At 34.5% G+C, this 22,859-nt stretch overlaps 1 protein-coding gene across 1 annotated transcript in view; it reads left to right on the top strand.

Moving 5' to 3' along the window:
- Positions 1 to 9,859: 9,859 nt before the first annotated feature.
- LOC129803564 (transcription factor Ken 1) overlaps positions 9,860 to 22,859 on the top strand; it is a 62,674-nt gene continuing 49,674 nt past the window's right edge. The window contains exon 1 of the mRNA XM_055850228.1: positions 9,860 to 10,599. The gene's annotated coding sequence lies outside the window, so the exon portion shown is untranslated. The remainder of the gene's footprint in view (positions 10,600 to 22,859) is intronic.

Raw genomic sequence — 22,859 nt, 5'->3', positions numbered from 1 at the left:
TATCGTTAATGTTATTTTAAGATTGATTGTCAATATTCAGCAAATAGGTTGAGAAAAAGGACTCTTGGAAGCCTTGGGATATCTTGTTATGGGTAGACCTATAATAATCGAATGCGTAAATATCATATTAATTAGTGTTTGGCTTCTATTTCTGTAACAACCATACAAAATTAGTGTATATGCATAATTTGTATTGTAAAACGCAATTTTTTGTTTGAATAAAGAATTATAATTTTACTACTGTTAATATTTGTCAAATCAGTTTTATCGGTTTTATTAATCAATATACTTAGGAGGCTGATGGCATTGAAAGTATAGAAATTTTTAGAAGAATGTTCTAATTTGTGATTTTATTATTATGAATTTTTTTATTAATATTGTAAAAAGAAAAAGATCAAACTCATCCAATTAAAATTATGACTACCCGGTTTTATATTTATTTAAACCAATTTTGTTGATATAGAGTCGAAGAAACACCTCTTCGACAGGGAATCCCTATTGGCACTTTTGTCAAAATGTTGAAATTTATTTAATGCATCCAATAAAATCTATGTATTATAACGTTTTTTCATTTCGTATTCCAAATGGTACAGAAAGGATGTCAATAAGTCTTGATACGAGTTTTTAAAGTGTCAATAGGTGTTCCTTTCATCCTAGAATGCAAAGAAGCAATGTCGAAAATGTTTGCTATTAAGAATTTATGTACACCAAAGCATTGTTGTGCCTAAACGATATTTTGAGATAGTCCTTATACCGTTTCTGCAGTATAAAGTAAATAAGTCCTTAATACGCTTTACTGATTTGTGTTACATTGGTAAATCCAAGGGTAAATCTTTAAAATGGCCCACAGGTATAAATGGATGTTGTTAAATCACAGAATTTTCTTATTATTTTATTATCTGTGCAACAAACTTGCAGCTTTGTTTTAATTTAATCTCGCTGCACGTAAACCATTCGGATTTGTTCAATGTAATCAGCGCGTGTAAACTTAGTCGAATAAGAAACTAAATTTTTAAGCACAGAACTCGCGAGTTCGTTCCAGCATAATCCAAAGTCATAACAATTTCTTCATACCTTTTACAGCCAGCCTTATTCTTCATTTTGATCTTTACTCAATTTTTTTTCGAAATGTTGTTGCGAATTTTTGCTCTAACCTTTTTGTGAGACACATAGCGTACGAAAGCTCACAATGTAAAAGGTAATGAATGTGAGAGGGTGAGTGAAAGAGTGAAGGGGAAAAAGAAGTGATTGTTTCGTGAATGCTTGTACTCCAACAGTTCAAGGCATTTTTCTACTAATTCAAGTGCTTTTAAAAGTCACTTTGGCTCCGTCATCTCAAGTCAGTAAAAAGACAACCACAGTATATTTTGCAGGTCTGACACTTTCCTGAATAACATGAAAAATAATTAAGACGATGGTTGAGGTAGAAGATAAAAAAGTAGAGTTGAAAAGAACGATCGAATCTTTTTTTTTCTTACTTCCAAGCTCTATGACTTGCCACTTATGAGTTTAACAGCGTAATTTTAGTGAGTCGAAGATTGTGCAGAAATCTCATCCCTTCTTCCAAACAGAAGTCATATTCTGGTCTTTTCCTTTCGCTGCACACCCATATGCCCAACAACTAACTATAATGTATGGGTTTCCACGATAGGTGACTTTTTCGTTCTAAAAATGCAAAAAGCGAGCGGAATTATTTCAATCAAGGCCAAGTAGGGAAACTGAAAACCATTTCCCAATCGCAAACAGAAAGTCCCACCAATTTATTTGCCTCACTCACAGGCAAATGTCGTTTTACGTCTTGCTTTTTTCATCCAGTCACGATTTTTCCACATTGACGTTCTCACTGTTGGTGGCAAAATCAAGGTGGGATCAATCAGTTTTTTTTCTGCAAAAAAAAATACATTAATGCTTTTTTCCTGGTTGGAAACACTTTCTAATTCTGATTGGAATTTCTGAGAGACCTTCTGAACTTTTACAATTACTTTTTGCAACTTTTCGAAAATATGTAACGTTCCGAACTTCTAGTTCTTGCTATTTTGAGTTACACAATCGAATTATGCTTGTAACGTTTTTCACTGAAGCTTTTCAAACACCTGTGTGCTTTTGTGAAAGATTTACAGATGATTTTGGTATAATAAACTGAATTTTAACGCGCAATGCCTTAGGTCGTAGGTAGATCAACTGTTCTGAGATGCAAGTGTTCTAGTTTTGAGTCCCTTTTAGGTGATTAGAAATTTTCTCATGTTAAAATCATACGAATCGATGCAATTGAACTTCACTGAATTTAATTTAAAGAATAAGTATTCTTAGATAGTAAATTATCTTTTTTTTTTTGGGTATAAACAAAATAAGACAGAGAAAGAGGCAGGGGACTATTCGTTCGTTTTTTATCGTGTTGAGTACTTTTAGCTGAGATTATTTACAATCTTAGCTTTTGCGGTCCTAGGTAAAATCCGACCTCTCCAGATCGGACCCAAATTTTAGATTTACACGTTTTGACACTGAGATCACGATTTTTTTAAAATTTATTTCGATGTACCGTGCCATAGAGTATAGAGAGACTATATAGAGTGTATATAGGGGAGACCGGGGAGGTTTGGGACAGGGGTAGTGTGGGACAAAGCGATTTTTCATTAATTTTTGAAATAAATGGGATTTAACCACTACTCAATCGTAACCAATATTAAGATATATCTTGATTAGAAGAATGGATATCCTCAGTTTTATTGTTTTAATTCTATGACTACTTTCTTAAAAATTGATAAAAATTGTATTTTTTGATTTCTCAGTTTTGCTCTTTGTATTTTATATCAGCGATATATAATCAAAACTTTTTTATCTCATTAGGTAGCAGTATAATCTGGGAACATATTTTTATAAAAGTTTCAGAGATTATACGGTCTTGTTTTTTACTTAAAGGTTTTAAATACCAAAACTACCCGCGGGGATGTTTGTGACACCAGAACGGGGATGAATGGGACGTTGTTTTTCGACAAGGTTGTAGGTGGTGTGGAATTTTTTATTGTTAAAATGGAGAGTAATGCTCAGTTTCTACTGGAAATCTCCCTCTTGTACAAACTTTACCAGTTGAGCAATTGTCTACAAGGACAATTAAACCATCAATGTCCTCGGAATCAATCATTTATTCTCCAAATGATATTCGGCCTTTGCTCGTTAAAAACTATTTTCTCGAAAATTTCTCTAGCAATAAATATCCTCTACAATTCTCACAAGTTCTCCAGAAGAGGCAAGACGAGAGCTTTTTCAGAGAAATAAGGAAAAAACAGGTACCATGCAGTTGTCGTAAAATCAAACAGGAATCTGTCAATGAGTTCAAAACTAAAAGCTGCAAGAAAATCTACTCGCGTGAGGAATTTGATAATCATGATTGCAATACTTAGAATAAAAAAAGCAAAGAAAGGTAGATGAAAAATAATAAGAAAATACCTTAAATAACTGATTGACAATAAATGACTCTACTGCACAAATAAAATTGATATTAATTTCTAAGTATGAAAAAAAAGATTAAACATTTTTATTTCGATCAGAAATATTTTTAATCTAGTACTTAAAATTAATTAACGTGCTCCAATAATGCAAATTATGCGAAAAAAACGCGTCCCAAACATCCCCTTTTGCGTCCCATACTGCCCTACATCGGGGAGGTTTGGGACAAAGCGTCACGTAAAATGTATTATCTTCTCCATGAAAACTGAGCTGTTTTATAAGTTCTATTGAGTACTTTTTATAAAGTCAATATCCATAAATATCGTATAGACCGCATGAAATTGTAATACAATATCGTGATTTTTTGGGATACTGTCTCAGAATCAAAACATGAAAAAGTGTCCCAAGCTCCCCGGTCTTTCCTAATACTTTTGACGCCCCAACTTCATGCGAAGGTCAGATTAATCGAAAAGTTGATTTTCAAAAATTCTATGTCGAATATTCGAAAACTATAGACAAAGACTGGAATGTGTACAACTCTGGGTACTTGCAACTTAGAATGCGTATAAATTTGTCTGTGAGTTGGATTTTGGATTTTTGAGAATCGCGTCAAGCCAATTTTATCCGTTTCTGCCTCTAAAAATAGTTTCCTCGCCACGATTCTGGGTTGTAAGAAACCAGAGTTGTACGCATTTCGATGTCGCCTGTAAAGAATCTCAGCTACCATAAGCTTATCTGGGCTTTTTAATTAGCAGTGAAATAATTTTCCAGTTGTAGTTTTATTGTTTTTTTTTTTAAGAATAGAGATTTTCTTGACTTTTTTTTAAATTTTAATCCTTCAGACTAGAAAGTCCTCCCGGATATGTGAACACTTCGATTTTACTTAGCATTTTAAATCAAATGATTAATGACATTTTATAAGGTTTGGAATTTTTATATTGAGAAAAATTGGGAATGATTTGGCAAAGTTTGTTTATTTCACCGTGTCATTTGTCATATTTCCTAAAGATTTTTAATGTGAAAGAAGCACAAATATGATATTTGGTTGAACAATAAGAGATGATTTTCCAAAAATATTTATATTTGTGTCATCTTCGCTAATGTCTTTTAGTTTTTGTGCATTTTTGTATTCTCTCTGGAGTGACTATCTTCGTTTTTTTGCCCTAAGACTTTTTGTAGCACATTATCATGGTCGAAGTTGACAAATTGCAAGTAATTTATTTTGACTCTCGAGCCCACCATCATTCAAAATAATTCTTGAGCTAAGGTGGAAGGATGTGTGGTGAAAAAAAAATTGAGAGATGAAGAAAAATTTAGTGGAATATTTAATGTGATTCTGTCTTCTCATACGATTTTTTCATTGTTCATCTCGGGGGTTGTAAAGAAGTCTCAAAATGAAAGATCAAAAGGTGGATTGTAAGTTTTTAAGAGAAAAAAAATCATGCCCTCGAGAAAGGATATCGAGGCAATTTAGAGGGTGAGGAATCACTCATGGACAAAAAAAAACTGGCAGAGAGATGAGAAGACGACAAAGAGTGAAATTCGTCAATCTCATCATATTTCTTCCAGACTCCCTCTTTCACGTATTATTTCAATCATATGAGAAATTCTTTGTGTCGATTCTTCTCGAGCATGAAGGCGAAATAGAGGTGGATAAAAAAAAAGAAATAAGTAAAAGAATCATCTTCTCAAGATGGAGAAAATTAAGAAAGAGTCCCGTATATCTTGGAGGAGACGCACTGAAAGAAAATTATTCAATCGAATTAAATCCTTTAGCGGGATAACAATGGATGAGTGTAAAAAAAGAGACACATTCTTGCTACTTTGCTTTTGGGTTTCTAAAGAAAAAAAAGGGGAATAATAGTGGCAACTAAAAAGATCTATTATATTCTTCATTCTCCTCCTTCAACATCTCCACTAACAGAAAGAAAAAAAAAACTGTGAAACTAACGAAGGATCTTTGATCCTTGTGCAAATATTTTTGCTATAGAGATGATCGAAAGTGAATGTTGCGCGATTTTATATAGTAATGATTTTCTTTTCTCGTGATTCTTGCTTTTGATCGACTCTGGACATGTTTTTTTTTATTCCCCTTCCTACCATACTATTATTATTTTCACAGAATAATGTTTAGCCTTCAACCCATGAGCTCATGAAGAGATATTTAACAATGAAAATCCGTCTTGTGTGATTATAATTCTCCTTTCGCTTCCAATCATTGCGCCTCTCGCTCTTTTATCGCAACAACTATTCTACAATCTTGGGATCGTAACTTTGAGATGAAGGCAAAATCACAAGCTTTTTCCACACCAAGCAATCATCAGAGTTGCTGGATGACTCAGAGGGAAATATTCTTGTTTTCCAATTTCCATCCAATTGCATTTTTGTTGTTGCTCAATTAATGACTAAAACGACTGGGAAAATGCGACTTAAATGTTACTAGCTCAATTTATTGATGCACGTTTTTTGTTATCGTATATGAGGGTGATTTTGCCACCCTTCTAGACGTAAGCTTTTCTTTAATTCTACCACTTAACGATAGTGCTACCGATTGAACATGGCAGATATGACCGTTGAAGACTATCCTCAAGTGCTAGAATTAAAGAAAAACTTACGAACAGCAGGATTGCAAGTTACCCACATTTACAGCAATAAATATTTAAGAAATTCTTTACAATTCTATTAAGACCTATTTTATCTATAATAATGCTTTAATTTTATTAGAAAAGATCTGATATCGAATCTTTAAAATTATAATACTAAAATAGGGTTCCGCTAAAATCCCGAAAGCCAAAATCCCAAATACTTAAAAGAGTCATAGCTAGGGTAAGTGTGCCAAATTCCGGCCAGCTTGCAATTTCGGCCACTTTTTTGTTCCTCGAATTTCCATGAACTTTTAGATTTTACGTACTCTACAGATTATACAATGCAAAAGAATAACAAAAAATGTAGCTTAGACAAACGAGATGACGTAAAAAAGGCATTGGAAGAATTCCTGAAGGGCAAGGAACTATGAGAATGAAGGTGGCCGAAATAGGGCACCAAAGCTATGTCTATATTTTTATTCATTTTAAAATGTATTTAGAATGATTTTAGAGTAAATAAAAACGGTAAATTCTTTACAAGGTTCCAAGCAACACTCTTACAAAAGAACGAATAAAAAAAATCAATTCGTATTTAAAATATTACATTTCAAACTTGAGACTTTGACGCCTACATGCAACTATGCCGAAATTTGGCACACTTACCCTATACTCCTACGATTACACACGCGTTTCTTGGGGCTCGTTATTCCCAATTCACCATTTTCAGGATTTCGACTATCGAGATCTTGGTTTTTCAGTTTTTGGTTTTGCTCTTGATTTTTTGCGACCATGGAAAAGATGCTTTGGTTCAGAGAGAACTTGGAATTGGAACATCTCTCTACTGGAGATGATTTGTCTGCTCACTTGTTGTGGAGTAATTCCTACTAAGGGATAGAGTTTATCCACCTGAGTGCATTTTAAGCACCATGTTATAATACGGACGGTATCGTTAAGAGCGACGTCACCTTGCTTAGCGTGCGCAGATCTCGCTCATATTTTTCAACTGCGTACTGTGCTACGGAAAAAGATGAGGCAAAAGCAAAAGTACGCATCAGTTTTGACTGAGCACTCCACTGAACGTTGACGAATTTCTGCAGATAACTGAAATAGTCGAACTGATATTTTATTGAAGGATCATTCAAATGCTTTACTGAAAAGGATCCTTTATGGCTATCCTCGTTTTCGAAGGATCTCCGATATTTTATTTTTACTAGTATAGTGCGGGGCAAAATTGTATCAATGTTTCTCTCAGTTTTTTGACTCAGATGATCGTGTCCTGAAACTGATATTGCTCAGGATATCGATTTTAATTAGTTTTATAGGCTAGTTAACATAGGTCTAGCTTAAAGGGAATTTTTGAACCAAATACTGTAATAAAGTTTGGTTGGCGTCCGGATTTAATAAATTTATAACTGGATTAACCATGGATATGTAGTGTGTTCACTATTATACGGTCTACGCAATATTTTTTAACCATTTTGTTGGACCAAAATCCATTATTGATAGATATTTTGCATATGGGAGAGTATTTTAATAAAATGTAAATAATGTGTAAATAAATCTGTAAAATAAAATTTTAGACCAAAAAGTTGCGTTTCAGAACAAGGTACAAAATTGTACCAATGCATCCTTTCTTTAAAAGGCTGTAAAAAATGCATTAGTCCTGTTTCCAAAAAATTCTTATCAGAAATATTTTGTAGTTTTATAATAGGGCTCTCCAAGAAAAAAAGTTTGAGTCAAAATGTAAATTATTTCTTAAGATAATAAGTGGTTTGAGCCTCAAGTGGGTCAGTGGATAGAGTAGTGGCTCTATAACTGTGAGGTCTCGGGTTCAAAGCTGAGCAGCAGCAGAAAAAGATTTCTCAGTCCATATCGGCTTTGAATTCGTCCAGTGAATGAATGAATAGTAATGCCAATGGTGGTGCATATTGGCAAAAAAGTGAACCGCCTAAAACAATAGAAGCTAGTACGACCAGTACGACAACGAGTTTCGACGTGAAAGTGGTACTTCAGTCGATGCAAATATTCACTGTCACTGATCCAAACATACACCGAGAAGGGCTGCTGTGATATAGTAGCGGCACTGGTTTCCCACAGAGCTGTGATATGGAGCGGCTACCCGTATCCGGGGAATAAGATAGAATAGGAGTGGGGAAGCATAAGGGGCCCAATTGGTGGCCTGGATGCATCGGTAATCCGAAATGGAGAACTGACTCCCTGGTAAAATCTTATCTTAATAAGTGGTTTATAGAGAATTTGAAACATTTCTTACAATTTTGTCCGGCACTGTAAACTAGGTATACTATAATTTGATTTTTCACTTTAGCGTTTTTAACAAATAATTTTCTACACTTTCAAGGCTTGTATCTACATCTTGTTTTGTTTCAACACTCATAGAAAAATCGCAGTTTTAAACGCATTTTACACTGTTAAGTTTTTATCCAAGTTTTGATATACAGAGTTAAACTGACTTGTCTGGTTTGTGTATAATATCAAGCATCATACTTTTTTCTTGGAAAAATTTTCAGTTTCATAGTTCTCAATACTTCTTCAATCCTTATTTGAATTTCATATCGCCAAATTTAGAATTATTAGATCGATATAAGAGTGTATTTTGTAGGAAAATTACTGCGTTTTTTTCGAATATTCATCTTTCAAAGATTTAAAAAAAAATGAAAAAACATTCCCTAATTTTTGTAAATTTTGTTATCCTAATTTTGTTTATCGCCATATTTAGGAAAAAGAGGAATTAATTTTATTATAACTTTTGAACTCTTATTACAAAATAACTCAAATTTGCCACAAATACTTTGATGTATTGGCTCTAGATTCGTAAAAACAATAGTCCTAGAATTTAACGCTGGACTACTTAAAAAACTGATTTTTAGTAAAAAATTAATTATTATTAAATTAATTATCATTATTAAAACTGATTTTTATTAAATAGACAAATTATTTATCCAAAAAGGTATTTTTTGCTTGATGAAAATTTGATGGCACTTACTATATTTGGTAAGAAATATTGGATTCGATGCACTTGCTTAAAATATTAGGGTGGAGTAATTACTTTTGGCCACTTTAAGGTTACATGTGCTTGTAATTTTTATAATCTTTATTTAAATAAAATGAGATTTTGTACAAAGATACCTTAAAGCCGCTTCTTCCTAATAATCCAAGAGAATTCCCACATTTTTTTTTTTGGATATTTTAGTGAAAAATGCATTTTATGCAACTATGCATGTTTCAGTACTTTTGACCACTTTGCAAGCACTTTTGGCCACGTGTTTCCAATAGAATTTTAATAAAATAACAGAAGAAATAGCTCTCGAAAACTTTCACAACTACACAGCACAAGTCCTATTCTTATTTAACATAATATTTTTGTATTTAGAATTTTTTTTAGAAAGTTATTTTTGAAAATTCTCAACAAATCGTTTCGAAATCGAGTAATGCTGTGCTATTTGTGTTAAATGTTTTAGAATCATATTTCTCTGCTATATACTTGAATAAAAAAACAACTTTCAAACATTTTAAATTGAGATATAATTTTTGATTTCCAAACAATAATTCACAAAAAAAAAATTTTGTCTCCAGTATAAATTCAGAGATTTATTACTTTTTTCCTCTGAAATAGTAATAAATCTGGTTGAATGAGAAATTTTTGAATCATTCTTTATATTACCTGAAAAAAGAGCGACCTCATCTTTCAATCAATCTGGCTGGATATGTTTCAGGTGTCTCGATGAGGAGGAAATGTCTCATGGTGTGTGTGTGTGTGAAATGGCTTACTCCTAAATGGGTCTCTGGGAATTGGCTTTTCATCGGCATCCATCCGAAGATGGTGGATGGTGAGACGGTGAAAAAATTGACCTTGAACAGAGTCCACAAGTCGCGGCGGCTAGAAGGCCGCCGGGAAAAAAGAGTGGCCAGAGAATGGGGGGAAAATTACCAGCAATGGGCACGACATCGAAGTGTGGCAGTGAGAGAAGGTCATGGAAGGAGATGCTGTCCGAGAATCTCATCCGATCTGCCTGTTTTTACTCTTTCAACCACGGCGTTGTCCATCTCCAATGCGAAGCCCGAAAAAGGCCAAAAAGAACAATCCCGCAGCTCCCAAAGACTTTAAAAAAAAAACTACTTGGGTGGGGGAGAAGAGAAGAGGTGCCAGAGAGAGAATGGAATATTTCGCCTCGAGACTCTTCAAAGGCGATCGTGATGATGCCAAATGGACGAGATGATGCCGGGACAAGAGGTGAGATGAAACAGTGAAGAATCTTTGGGGAGAAAAAAAGGGAAAAGACAAAAAAAAACAGGCCAGGAGAAAATACATGGAAGAATTTCATCTCTGTGGTGGAGAGGATTTATAATGGGCCAGAGGAGAGTAACAAAAAAAGTGCCAGACACGATGATGACTGACATTTTCGAGAGACGAATGACGAAGTGAGATATTTTTGATGATGTCTACCTGTTCTTGTGATTCCACCCAGCAAACACCTCGGCTGGAAGAGACTCGACTGGGATGGAAGAAGGTTGCTATATGCATGATATTCTTGGGATCTGCAAATTGGTGAGTCAATTATTTTTTGAACTCTATCTTTCTCGCAAATTTTCCCGGATTCGTACATGGGAATTGTCTTGGGGCCTATCTATCCTTTCCGCATGAATCACCCTTCTTCTTCCCACTCTGATGCCCTCAACGCTCCACTGGCCGTAAGATGGGAGAAAGAGGTGAGACCATAGATTGGATAAGAAAATAACCCATTGAATTCCATCCGACACAGAATTCACTAGACCACGAAACTCTCTTCTTCTTCTTTTTGTGGTCTCTCTCTCTTCACCTTCTTTTGCCACGGTGATACCCCCCCCTTTCCTGTGGCCCGCGAATCTCCGGGATTCGGGAACTGGAGAGAACAACAAAAAAAAAACAGAACAAAACTTAATTCTTCTCTGGAGAATGGAAGACTATAGAGAGGAGGAAAAAAAAAGAAGTATAAGAATCTGTCTGACTTCTTTCTCTTGTGAAAAATTTTCTTTTCTTTCCTCTGTATTCAATCTCCCTCTTGTGCTAAATTCACTCGCGCAAGGCAATGGAGGAGACACACAAAAGAACCCACGGAGGATGATGTGGAGAGAAGAATTGAAAAAGAAGTGAAACACGAATGTCCAGAATCAGCACAATTCTTCACCAATTCACCTCTTTTACCTTCAACCATGTAACCCCTCCATCGTTGGCAGCAATTGCTCTCTGTCTGGATGAAGAGGAAATTGCAAATGCCAAAAACCTGAAACTCCATCCTCCTCTTCTCACCACCCAGACGTGCTTCTGAAATCTCGCTGGAAGTAGATTCTTTCCTTTTTCGCACCACTGCACAATTCTCTTTGGCTGGTGGAAACTTTTTTTTTCTTTAGCTTGGGCAACAATTAAAAAAAAACCATGAATAAGATTTTTAACTTCTTTTCCCGCCAAATACACAGACCCAACCATTCAAGCAATATTCCCCAAATTGGGAGAATTCTCTTATAGAGCGTCATCTTGAGAAATTAGCACGCAAAGATGGCCCATTTGAAAGGGGTTCATCATTGTAGAAAGTGTATGATTTAACATTACCTACTCTCCAATTTACCTTTTGTGTGGTAACTTCACTTGACGAATCACTCTCGATTTTCACAGATGAAATTGAAAGTGAATTTCTGCGAAAGTGAATATATTGTGCAAGTCTTTTTGCCCTTCATTCTCTCAATACGTAATCTCCGGATTGAGTTTCTAAAGGTGCATTTTTTACTGATGTTTCTTCTTTCAGTTCCAACTGAAATCCAATTCACATTTATTTCTAAAAACCCTTTCTAAAAAAAAATTTCATTACATTTTATACATAAATTTTCTTATAGAGAGAGTATTTTTAAAATAAACAATAGATTATTTTGTACGAGTAGTTTTAATTGAAAATGACATAAGCTGTAAAGGTTGGGTATACAGTGGGACCTCGATAGAGTCAACCCCCGATAGAGTCAATCTCCAATAGAGTCAACAGCTATTTTTTTTACTCTACGGACTCCGATAGAGTCAACTTGGACCCAAATTGACTCCGATAGAGTCAACTTTTGCATTATTTATTGAACTAATAATATTGTATGACTTTTTCGAAATTAAAATCAGTGTTTTTGTGTATCAATGTAACGTTATTAACACTAGAAAAACAATATTATGATAAAATCCGTATATTAAACGTGTAATTAATTTTCGACAAAATAATTTTCTTTTCGTGATTTTAAGCCTTTTGACCGATTGAAAGTTCTCTTGTCTTTTCTCTCTCTTAAGATTTTTTGATTAAGTTGTATGTTTTCCTGTTACCACAAAAAAAACAATTTTGGTGGTGAAGGGGAGTGGTAGGGAGGAAATGAGGGTCATAATAATAATCCCCAGGGTGACTTATTACCGGGGTCATCTGAAGACTTCCAAGTAGATATCTCTAACCATTTAGCGCCCATTTTTCAGAACAAGAAAATGAGAAAAAATGGTTTTATTGCTCTTTTTGTGAAGTTTAGAGCCATAGTTATGTCATAACGAAAAGAACAACTATCAATCTCTTCTTTTATATAATAAAAGTTTAAAATATATTCTAATTAATAACGTTAATTGCATCAGAATTTTCAACAATTAAATATCTACCGGAGTTCTTCTAAAAAAAGAGTGAAAAACGAAATCTTTAAGACACCATTCCCTTATCTTAACACTGTGGATGGACCTCAATATTATCACATGGATAGTAATTTTCACTTAAGATACTTACTAATAATTAAAATATTCTGTAAAATCATTCTTTAATCTCCAACTTTTGCCCAAACATATGACTTTTTTATCAGATGGTGTAGATTTTATGGGTTAATTAAATAAAATCTTCTACTATCGTATTAAATTTATCAATTATCTAGTACAAACATAAAATAATACCCGTTTATACCAAAATTTCACATTTTAATTGATTTTTTTCGGACTCCGATAGAGCCACCGAATCCAATGCAGTCAACAGGCCTGGAAATAATTAGTTTACTCTATCGAGGTCCCACTGTGTTAATTTACAGTAAACTCTCGTTAATTCGGCTCATTTAAGATTGGGCTACTTTTTAATTCGGGCAGCACTTAAATTTGAAAAAAAAATTGCAGACATTTTTCAAGTTTTCGAATGAAACAAATATTCTTAAATTTACCATGTTTTGTCTTAGTTTTGATGTTATTTTCCATTATTAAGTGGTTTTGATGAAATATATAAATATTAGTATGTAAACTTAATATGAGTATGAGTATGCAAAATGTCTCTCTAATTCGGGTGACATTTCGGTCCCAAATGCCCGAATTTGAGAGAGTCTACTGTAATTGAATTCGACAATGACAATGTAAAAACAAATTAGAACGAAACCTAGAACTGGGTTTAAAAAATTAAAAAAAAGTCAAAGTTTAATGATTCCAAATACAAAAAAAATCCTAGAAAAGAACGAATTATATTTTTATCGGGTCAGGATAATTTTAAAAAAAATCGTATTTGCCAGAGTAATCTATATTTTCCTTTGAGTTTCCAGAATCCCAAAAGATGCGAAAGAGTTAAATTTAAAGTTGGAAAAAGAGATTCTGGCATATCTTTGCGTCTTTAACATTGCCATAATATTCTTCTCTACCCAACTTTTCCTTCAAAAACATGTTTCTTTGATATCTCCAAAATTCTCTGTACAATTTTTAGAATAATGTTCCGGATATATTTCGAAGATGGTCGAGAAGAACATTTCGGTTGTAAATGACAGTAATCTTCAAACTTTCTAACACTTTTTCAAGGTCAAAGGGTTAAAAGCTCTATATAACTTATTTCTCAATCGGTTGAAATTTATTGTGGTTGTATTTCCAAAAGACAGACTGCTATTACATAAAATAAAAGAAGAAAATGAAGAATGGTTCAACCAATAATTATTCTAATGATCAATCAAAAAGTTGGAAATTCAATCGATGATAATTGGAAAAAGAGTAGAAAAGCGTTTCATGCTTTTCAAAAGTACTTTCGTATCATTTATCGTTTACTTGTTCACAAGCGGTTTAAATCAGTGTTTAAATCACTCAAAATATCACCCAAAATAACTTAGAAATAATAAATTTATTTTCGGAAAAAATTATTCGCCGGTTCATAATCGATTGAAACCTGTTTAGACTTGCCAGAAATTCCAAGACCTTTCCAACGAGATCAAACAAGACATCTTTTCGGCCAAAAAATACGATGTCTTGGGTCTTTATAACCCTCTTAATCTTAACAAAAAACGTTATTATTATAAGAATGCATCAAGTTGTAATTTTCACTCGATATACAACCTTTGACGAAAACTGCAAGTCGATATCTCTCTTATTTTGGGAGTTATTAAGGTGAAAAAAAAAACGATCAGACAGACGAACGAATGGCCAGGAAAGTTTCTTATATGGAAAGTGCTTTGACTTGAAATCGAGTTTCTAAATGAAACTTCGTGTATTCCTTTCATCCTTTACAACTTTTCCAAACATATCAAGGATCTACGACGGAGATCTTAGTAGCGCAATAGGCAAAACCGTTCCAAAAACTATGCCAAATTTCGGCATAGGGGAAAGTGGTCTGCCTTTGAACGAAAAATGATGTTCTAAATTTGAGATTTTTTTCAGAGTAAACTACAACATGAGTTTTACTTTGCGCTACACCAAAAAATTCTCTTGTTCATTAAGCTTCTATGCTTAACCCATTCAGGACTCGCAAGTCCTCAGTTTTTCCTGATGAGGAACTTGAAAATGTGATGTCGATATATTCAAAGGCAGCCTGCATGGTCTGCCTTTGAATGTGGTTGGGCAGCCTTTGAATCTTAATTTTTCACTGAGAATATTAGGGCTGTAACATTAAACGGCCCATAATTGATTAGCAATGAACCCTAATGCACTCAATAAAACCAATACTGTAGTCAAAAGTCATTATACAACAACGTTTTTTACATTTTTCTGAAGCACTGTTTTTCACTTGAAAAATTGTAATAAAACACCATTTAAGTTGACAATTATCAGTTTGAAACATCCCGGCCGGAGCAAGATAGCATGTTATAAATAATTGTATGACATTCGTCAGACCAAAGTAGGAGTTCTACTCTGCTCCCGGACAGGAAGCTGTCAGATGTTTCAATGTATGGAAAGAGAGGATTCAAAGGCACACAACATTAAGATTCAAAGACTGCCGCAGAGCAATATTTGCAAACTTTTATCACCCACAAAAATTGTCTCATCTGAATCAAAATGTATTTGGAGAAATACCATCCAAGAATAACCATCTATGACTCACAATAGAAGATTTGTTCGAAAAATTATTTTGATTATGAAAAAACACATGAATTGTGGAACATCAAAATTACAGTTTAGAGCTCAGTTTCGTTTTTTTGCCCTAGCACCTAGAAAATAAGAGCTAGGGTCTGCATTTTTTGATGACTTGTGAGGATTATGAATAGCTATCTAATAGTTAATAGAAAAGAATTTATGCTTTAAAGAAAAATGAAAAAATTACAATATTCAAAGGCTGCCGCATTCAAAGGCAGACCACTTTCCCCTAGTTGCATGCAAGCGCCAAAGTTTCAAGTTTAAAATATAATATTTTTAAACAGTGTTGTTTGGAACTTTATGAAGACAGTTTATCGTCTTTATTTTCTCTAAAATCAGTTTTAACACACTTTAAAATGAATAAAAATGTAGACACTGCTTTAGTGGCCTATTTCGGCCACCTTGATCCTTATAGTTCCTTGTCCTTTCGGAATCCTTCCAGTCTTTTTCGCATCACCTCGTTTGTCGAAGCGACATTTGTTATTTGCATTGTATAATTTCTAGAGCACATAAAAACTAAAAATTTATGGAAATTCGAGGAACAAAAAAGTGGCCACTATTGTAAGTTGGCCAAAATTTGGTACACTTACCCTATTCCTTTAATGAATCTGATCTATCTATGCAAATATATTTTAATGGCGACTTTTAAGTCAAATTTCCTAAAAAACTAGTTCAGATTCATTAAAGAAATATGGTAAAAATATTCAGTTTTAAGTTAGAGTCTGTGCGAAAAGCCTGGAAGCCTTCCTCTACTTTAATTTTATCATAAATCCTTCATATGTTCAAAAGAGTTGCAAATGTTCAAATTATACGTGTTCTTGGCTAAATTAGCTGATTATAATTAAAATCGAATAATTAGAAACGGAGATATAAATTTTTACATTTGGGAAAAGTAAAAAAAAAAACAAATGCGTATTAAAAAAAAAAGATATGATCAGGACGAACATTTCAGTTTTTAAAACTTTTTATGACCCTTTGACAAGTTTTTGCACCCTTGTCTCAGACACCCAAAAAAAGGTTAATTTTGCCGCACAGTATTAGGGTACGTGTACCAAATTTCGGCATAATTGCATGCAAGCGTCAAATTCTTAAGTTAGAAATGTAATAATTTTTTATACAAATTGATTTTTTTGTTACTTTTAACGAGTGTTGATTGGAGCCTTTTAGTTGATTTATCATCTTTGTTTTTTCTAAAATTATTGCTAACATATTTTAAAATGAATGAAAATATAGACATAACTTTGGTGGCATATTTCGACCACCTTTATTCTCTTACTTAGTTCCTTGCCTTTAATTAATACTCCCAATTTTTTTTCACATCATACCGTTCTTCGAAGCACATTTTTTGCATTGTATAATCTTTAGAGTACTTATGCAAAAACTAAAAAATCATGGAAATTTGAGGAACAAAAGAAGTGGCCGAAATTGCAAGCAGGCTGAAATTTGGTACACTTATACGGTTTATGCTCAACGCAGAGTAACTTTTGTTTGTAAATATGTTTTCAAAATTTCCTATGAGAGAAAACGAGATAACTAGATCTCTGTTTCATTCACTCTCATTGAAATATCAAAAACATGTTTACAAAACAAAAGTTATTGTGCGTTGAACATTATATGCAACATTAAAAAAAACTTTTTCCACATAATAAATTGTATTATATACAACAAATTCGTCTGATTGGATCATTGTTCATGTCCAGTAGAAGCGTTGTACTCTATTATACACTGGTCTTCTTGTAAGATTACCTACATTTTACTTTCTATGCTATTGGTAACAATCCGTTGTCTTGCAAAATTGGAGTTCAGGAAGAAATCTAAGTTCATGTGCTGACGTAACGTACCTTTTGAACTGTACTAATTAAAAAATCGTTTTATTTAAACTTCAACTATTTACCGCTCTGATCGCGGGTGTTACTTTGAATTCAGTAGAAGTTTTAGCTTTTTTAGTTGAATTTATTGCTTGTCTGCAGCAGTGAAAAAATCGTTCAAAAATATTACTATACTTTTTAAAACGACCAATATCCAAGGAAAGCCGACCATTTAAATACTTTATTGTCTTTTTTATAGTTTCCCCCTAAACGTATGACATTACCGCTCAAGGGCTAACTTTATATTATTTGCAGTGCAGATTTCTTTAAGAATTATCTCACAAAAGTCATCACATCACCATCAACCTAGACAGAAAAAAATGTATTAAGAAATAAATGCTGCACGGCTCCTTTTTGTTTGAAGTTTATTTTCGTGATTAGCAATCTCTAATTTAGTTTATTAAATTGATAAACCCCTACGGCGAAATGGCAAACAAAAGGGGAAATTGAGTCATTTCCAAACTACAATTTTCTTTCCGACACAATTTCAAAACATATAATTGTAGAGGAATTTTTTTCTCACTGACATCCAATTAAAAAATTCTCGGCAATCTCTATTACTTCTTCTATGTAATACATGATAATGTACAACAATAAGAATATTCTCAGTTTTGCGAGCTGTATGAATCAATTTCTTAAGAAATTGACGCTCATACCATCTAAGCTGTATTACGTATATATAAATATGTTATTCTAGACAAAGAGAATAAAGAAAAATGTTAAAGTGAAAGAAGTGTCTATTTACAATGCAATTAATTTTTCTTGATGTATAATTTGTGGTAAAGTATGTGTCTTAAATTGATGTGTGTGCATAAATCAAATAGGCGACTTTTGATGGAACGGTGTGATGAGGAAAAAGCTCCCATGAGAGCGACCTTGAAAGTCAGAGAAATGAAATGTACAACAGAAATGATCACCAAGTTGCTCAAGTGACTTGTATAGTATCGTTTTTTTTCTCTCTCACTCACTCTTCATCTTCACGTTTTTTTTTTTTGTAAATATGTTATTGCATTAAAGTATGGGGAGATGCTCAACACAATGATCGTCGCAGTATTACTCCATCAAAACTCTCACTTCGCTGGCTTTGGTATTTTCTATCTCTTTCTCATGCAAGTGCGATATTTAGAATTCCTAGTATCGTCTGTTTCAGTCTTTCGTAGCTCACCTCCTCAGTTCGCGGATCGCTATTTCAGTGAGGGACGCGAAAAATGTGATGGAGAAACATGAGAAATTTTATCTTAAATGTGAGCACAGTGTTTGATGTGAAGAAATTGAGAGTGAGATGGACAATTGCCATATATTTCGTGTACTGTTTTATGCATGATGCCGTCATCTGTCTCCCTTCCACAATTGCACAATATACTTTGAGCCACTTTTGAGCTTTTCAATGTGGTTGTAATATTCCTTTCTATTCTGCAGTAATAATAAGCTCCAATATTCAAAACAAGCATTTTCCAAAGCCGTTTTTCCCCTTCTTTTCCTCAAACTCACTCACTCTATTCTTGAGGAAATCGCAAGTACTAAATGGTCATATAGGGGGAAGCGATGTGGTGAAAATCAAAGAAACATTTTCACACATTTTCTCAAAAAGATCGCGTGCGATTTTGTCGTGATTGCATTTCGAGTTTCTCTCGAATGGGAGAGACTTTTTTTTATATTAAATTGATTTCGAGAATGCTGAAATGTCGCAATTCTCACTCACCTCAGTCTGACTTTTCTGTTGGAGATCTTTTCTATGTGTGTGCAAAAATTCCGTGGACATAGTGCAAACCAAAAAAAAAAATGATCCACAATCAAATGTGTGGGAGACATGAAGATCGAATTTTATAGCTCTAACTCCACAGAGAGACCATTATAATATTCCCTAGCTTTTATGTTTATATATTTCGGATTCCTAGTTCCCCAAGAAATCTTTTTGGTTGTATTTTAAAAACCTAAAATTTAGAGCTTCTTGACTGAACTATGTTCGTCTCCTGTCTTACCGGCCGTAACTGGACTAGAGACAAGACGGTTAGTGATACCCAAGCAGGTTTTCAAAGATTACAAACTTTTGGTTGGTTTAGCCTTTTTCCTGAGATCCTTCTTCAAAATTCCCCAATGGTTTTCAATAGGACGCAGTTCCGGTGTGTTGGGTGGATCAAACTCTTTCTGCACATAAATGACTCTATTGTCGTTGAACCACGCAATCGTATCCTCAGCGTAGTCTCTTGATGCTAGATCTGGCAAAACAATGGTGGAATATCATGGCTTAGATAGAGCAGCAGAAGACGTTTCTTGAGACAGTCTTCGATGTAAATTTCTTTGTTCATGATCCCGGTCATGAAAAATTCTTGACTTCGAAGACCACACGAGCAAATTGGCATCCAAACCAAGTATTTTTTCGGGAACTTGGTGTAGTTTTTGTATCGATACTTGCTGTGTACACATGTGCGAGTCTTTGCCGTATAGTATTGTTGTCCAGGCAATTGGTGGAAGACGGCTTTCACGATGGTTTCGTCGTCCATTAAAACACATCTTTCAAAACCTTTAAGAAGGTGATCATTCAGCTTTCTGGACCTTGTTTTGGCGGACTGTAGTTGCTTATCTGTATGATGAGGTGCAGGTTGGGTTTTATAAGTCACTAAATCATTCTTCTTCTTAATTTTATGAACTAGGTAGTGTAAAATACCCGTATTTTTGGCCACATTTCGGAGGGATAGAGAAGGGTTCCTCTTAAAGTACCCCAGCACCCTTTTCAACATGTCGCGGTCTTGAATTCCGGGCTTCCTACCAACAGCTTGCTTTCGGATAATCGTCTTTGTATCCTTGAATCGCAATACTACCTTTCGGACTGTTGAGCGCAACTTTCCCGTGAGTTTTCCTATTTCCTCATAAATCACATTTGGATTTTGTAGGTAAATGTCAACTATATATCTGTTGTCGGATTCTCTCCATCGTCTTGAGATATCTCTACCAAAAATTAATATTTTTTAACGAGAGTGGTATCAAAATAAAAATAATGAAATGCACTAAAAATGACAACTGACAAATAAAAAGTAAACAATAGTTGAAACTATCAAAATCATATCAAGTGTTGGGGAAATTCAAACGATTCCACGCTTTATTGCAATACATTTTAATAACTAATAGGGGAAATTGCATCTATTTTTTTTTTAAAACTAGAGAAAAGTGCCCGGTTTTTAAAATTTATTGCGAAATTACATTTATTCAAAACATAGGAAAAATTTAGTCATTACGCAGCCTGGGATTGTGCGAAGCATGAGCATTTTTTCCCTATTCAGTCACAGATTTCCTAAAAAAAAAAGATTCATTAAAGGAATATGGGAAAATATGAAGTGTCCGAAGCCAGAGTGATGTGCGAAGCTTGAAAGACTTTCTTTAAGAACCTCCAGTCTGAGGAAGGTGGCAATCGACGTTAAGATGGCGATGATCGCATGGGGGGTAGGAATAAAACAGAGATGACAATAAATGACGCATTGGATCAGTTAGTAGAGTAGTGTCTCTATGACTGTGAGGTATCGGGTTCGAAATTCGGCAGCTGCAGATTTTTCAGCAGCCGTGTCGAATTGGTCCAGTGAATGGATGAAAAAGTAATGCCTAATGCATTGATAATGACCCGCGTAAACAAGAGAGGCTGGTACAGAAATGAGATCGACGTAAAGAGATCTGTCGATACAAATACACATTCACTGCAACTGATCCAACCAAGACTGGTCTGTCTCTATATAGAAACGGCACTGTGTGTATACCTCAGGCCGAGACTGTCTCGGCGAGACATGGAGCTGGAGGACCGCCTTGGGGTTTAAGATAGAATGGAGTAATGGGGAGTGCATAATGGGCCCAAATAAGTGGCCTGGATGTAATGGAAGCGGTAAAGGGTTATGGTGCTATTCCAATGAAAAAATGAACATGTTTTTTTTAGCACATTACTGTTCTCAAGTACTAAAAAGCCCTTGACTGTTCCCACATATTATTTCAATTAATGTCAGATGGCATTGTGATCGGGTGAAAGCTTGCTCGGCGGGAATATTCGAATTCGGATTTCAGTAGGGAAATCGACAAGATTAAGTCAAGATTAAGATTAAGGCCGGTAGTTAACAGCTTTAGCCTGAACCGCGGATTTTCCCAGATTTTTCATGAGTTTTCCCCTGAATTCTCAATGGTGAAAAGTCGGCGAGCAGCATTAATATTCTCTACTCATTATTTTCCTTGGAATCACGTATGGAACAGACATTGTCTTTTTTAGTACTTGAGAACAGTAATGTGCTAAAAAAACATGGTCACTTTTTCATTGGAATAGCACCATTAAGCCGACGCATAGACAAATCCTAAATCTTAAAGTAGTCCTTTGGCAGAGTGGACTGGGCGGAAACAGAAGAGTAGTATTTCTGAAATTCTCGGTCAATCGATAGGAAACACAGAAAACGACAAAATGGCAAAGAATTTGCTTCCTAATCATGGTTCTTTTTCCCAATTGAGTCACAAGTTCGAGTATTTTGCAAATCTGAGTCATTTTGCCATGGTTTTGATTTTCAATTACCTTTTTCCCCGAGATGCCACCAATTTTGTAAGTCCCTCTCATTTATTATTCATTCTCATGACTCCACGAAAAATTGGCCAGTTTCAGAGATGTTGAATTATTCATAAGATAGCACTCAAAAATCTAAATTGAGAAACCCTTTTTACCCACATTATTAAAAAATATTCACTGTTGCGTCAGTGAAAGCGTAAGGACTTTTCGGAGGGATGGTCTCGTAAAGTGATGATTAAATTTTCACCAGCATTATTTCAGTTTGTCTCTCCCACCCAAAAAGAAAACAAGGGAAAGAGAGTGGTTGAAGAAGAACAAGGAGAGCCTTTCAGTGTCGTCAGAAAGTCATAAATTTTGAAACGACATGCACAAAAGCATGAGACTCCGCCCGCATTTTCAAACACCATTGCACCCATAGTGAATTCCCACTTCATCTTATTTTGAGTTTGGATCTGGATGGGCATCAGAAGATGCACAGCCGGAGGGTAAGAAATGGCATCGGAAATGCTATAGTTTTTTTCTCTGTCATAAGTAGAGAATTTAAGAAATAAAGGGAGAAAAGAGATTTGATGGCAATTATGGGGAAGGTATTATGTGAAAATGACACACTTCTTTCAGAGAATTGGCAAATTGTCTCACTTACCTTTGCAAATTGCATCCTTTTGCCCATGTTAGCAGCCTTTTAAAACATCCCAAAGATTTACGATCGTTAGCACCAGAGGTGTTCTTGCCAGTGCAAATATTGCAGTTAAATGCAAATTTTTTCTTTGGTAAATAAAATAGGAATGGTTCTACAAACAACAAAGTTTTATAATCTTCAATGAGATTTTACTGCTCGAACTCCACAGAGAGAGTAGTATATATAATTCTTTGATTTTTTCACCCCCCAAAATATCCACCTTCTTTTCCTAAGGACCACTTTTTCAACATATCTTTACGTTTTAGACGATTTCTGAGAAATGACGATACGCTGTGCTGTTTCTCCATCTGTCCTTATAATCTGTCTGTCTGTCCTACCGTCGCCAGCTCTAGAGGTCAAACGGTTAGAGATAGGGTCCTAG

Source organism: Phlebotomus papatasi, chromosome 2 (assembly GCF_024763615.1).
Source record: "Phlebotomus papatasi isolate M1 chromosome 2, Ppap_2.1, whole genome shotgun sequence".
Lineage (NCBI taxonomy): Eukaryota > Metazoa > Arthropoda > Insecta > Diptera > Psychodidae > Phlebotomus > Phlebotomus papatasi.
This window is presented reverse-complemented; position numbering and strand designations above follow the sequence as displayed.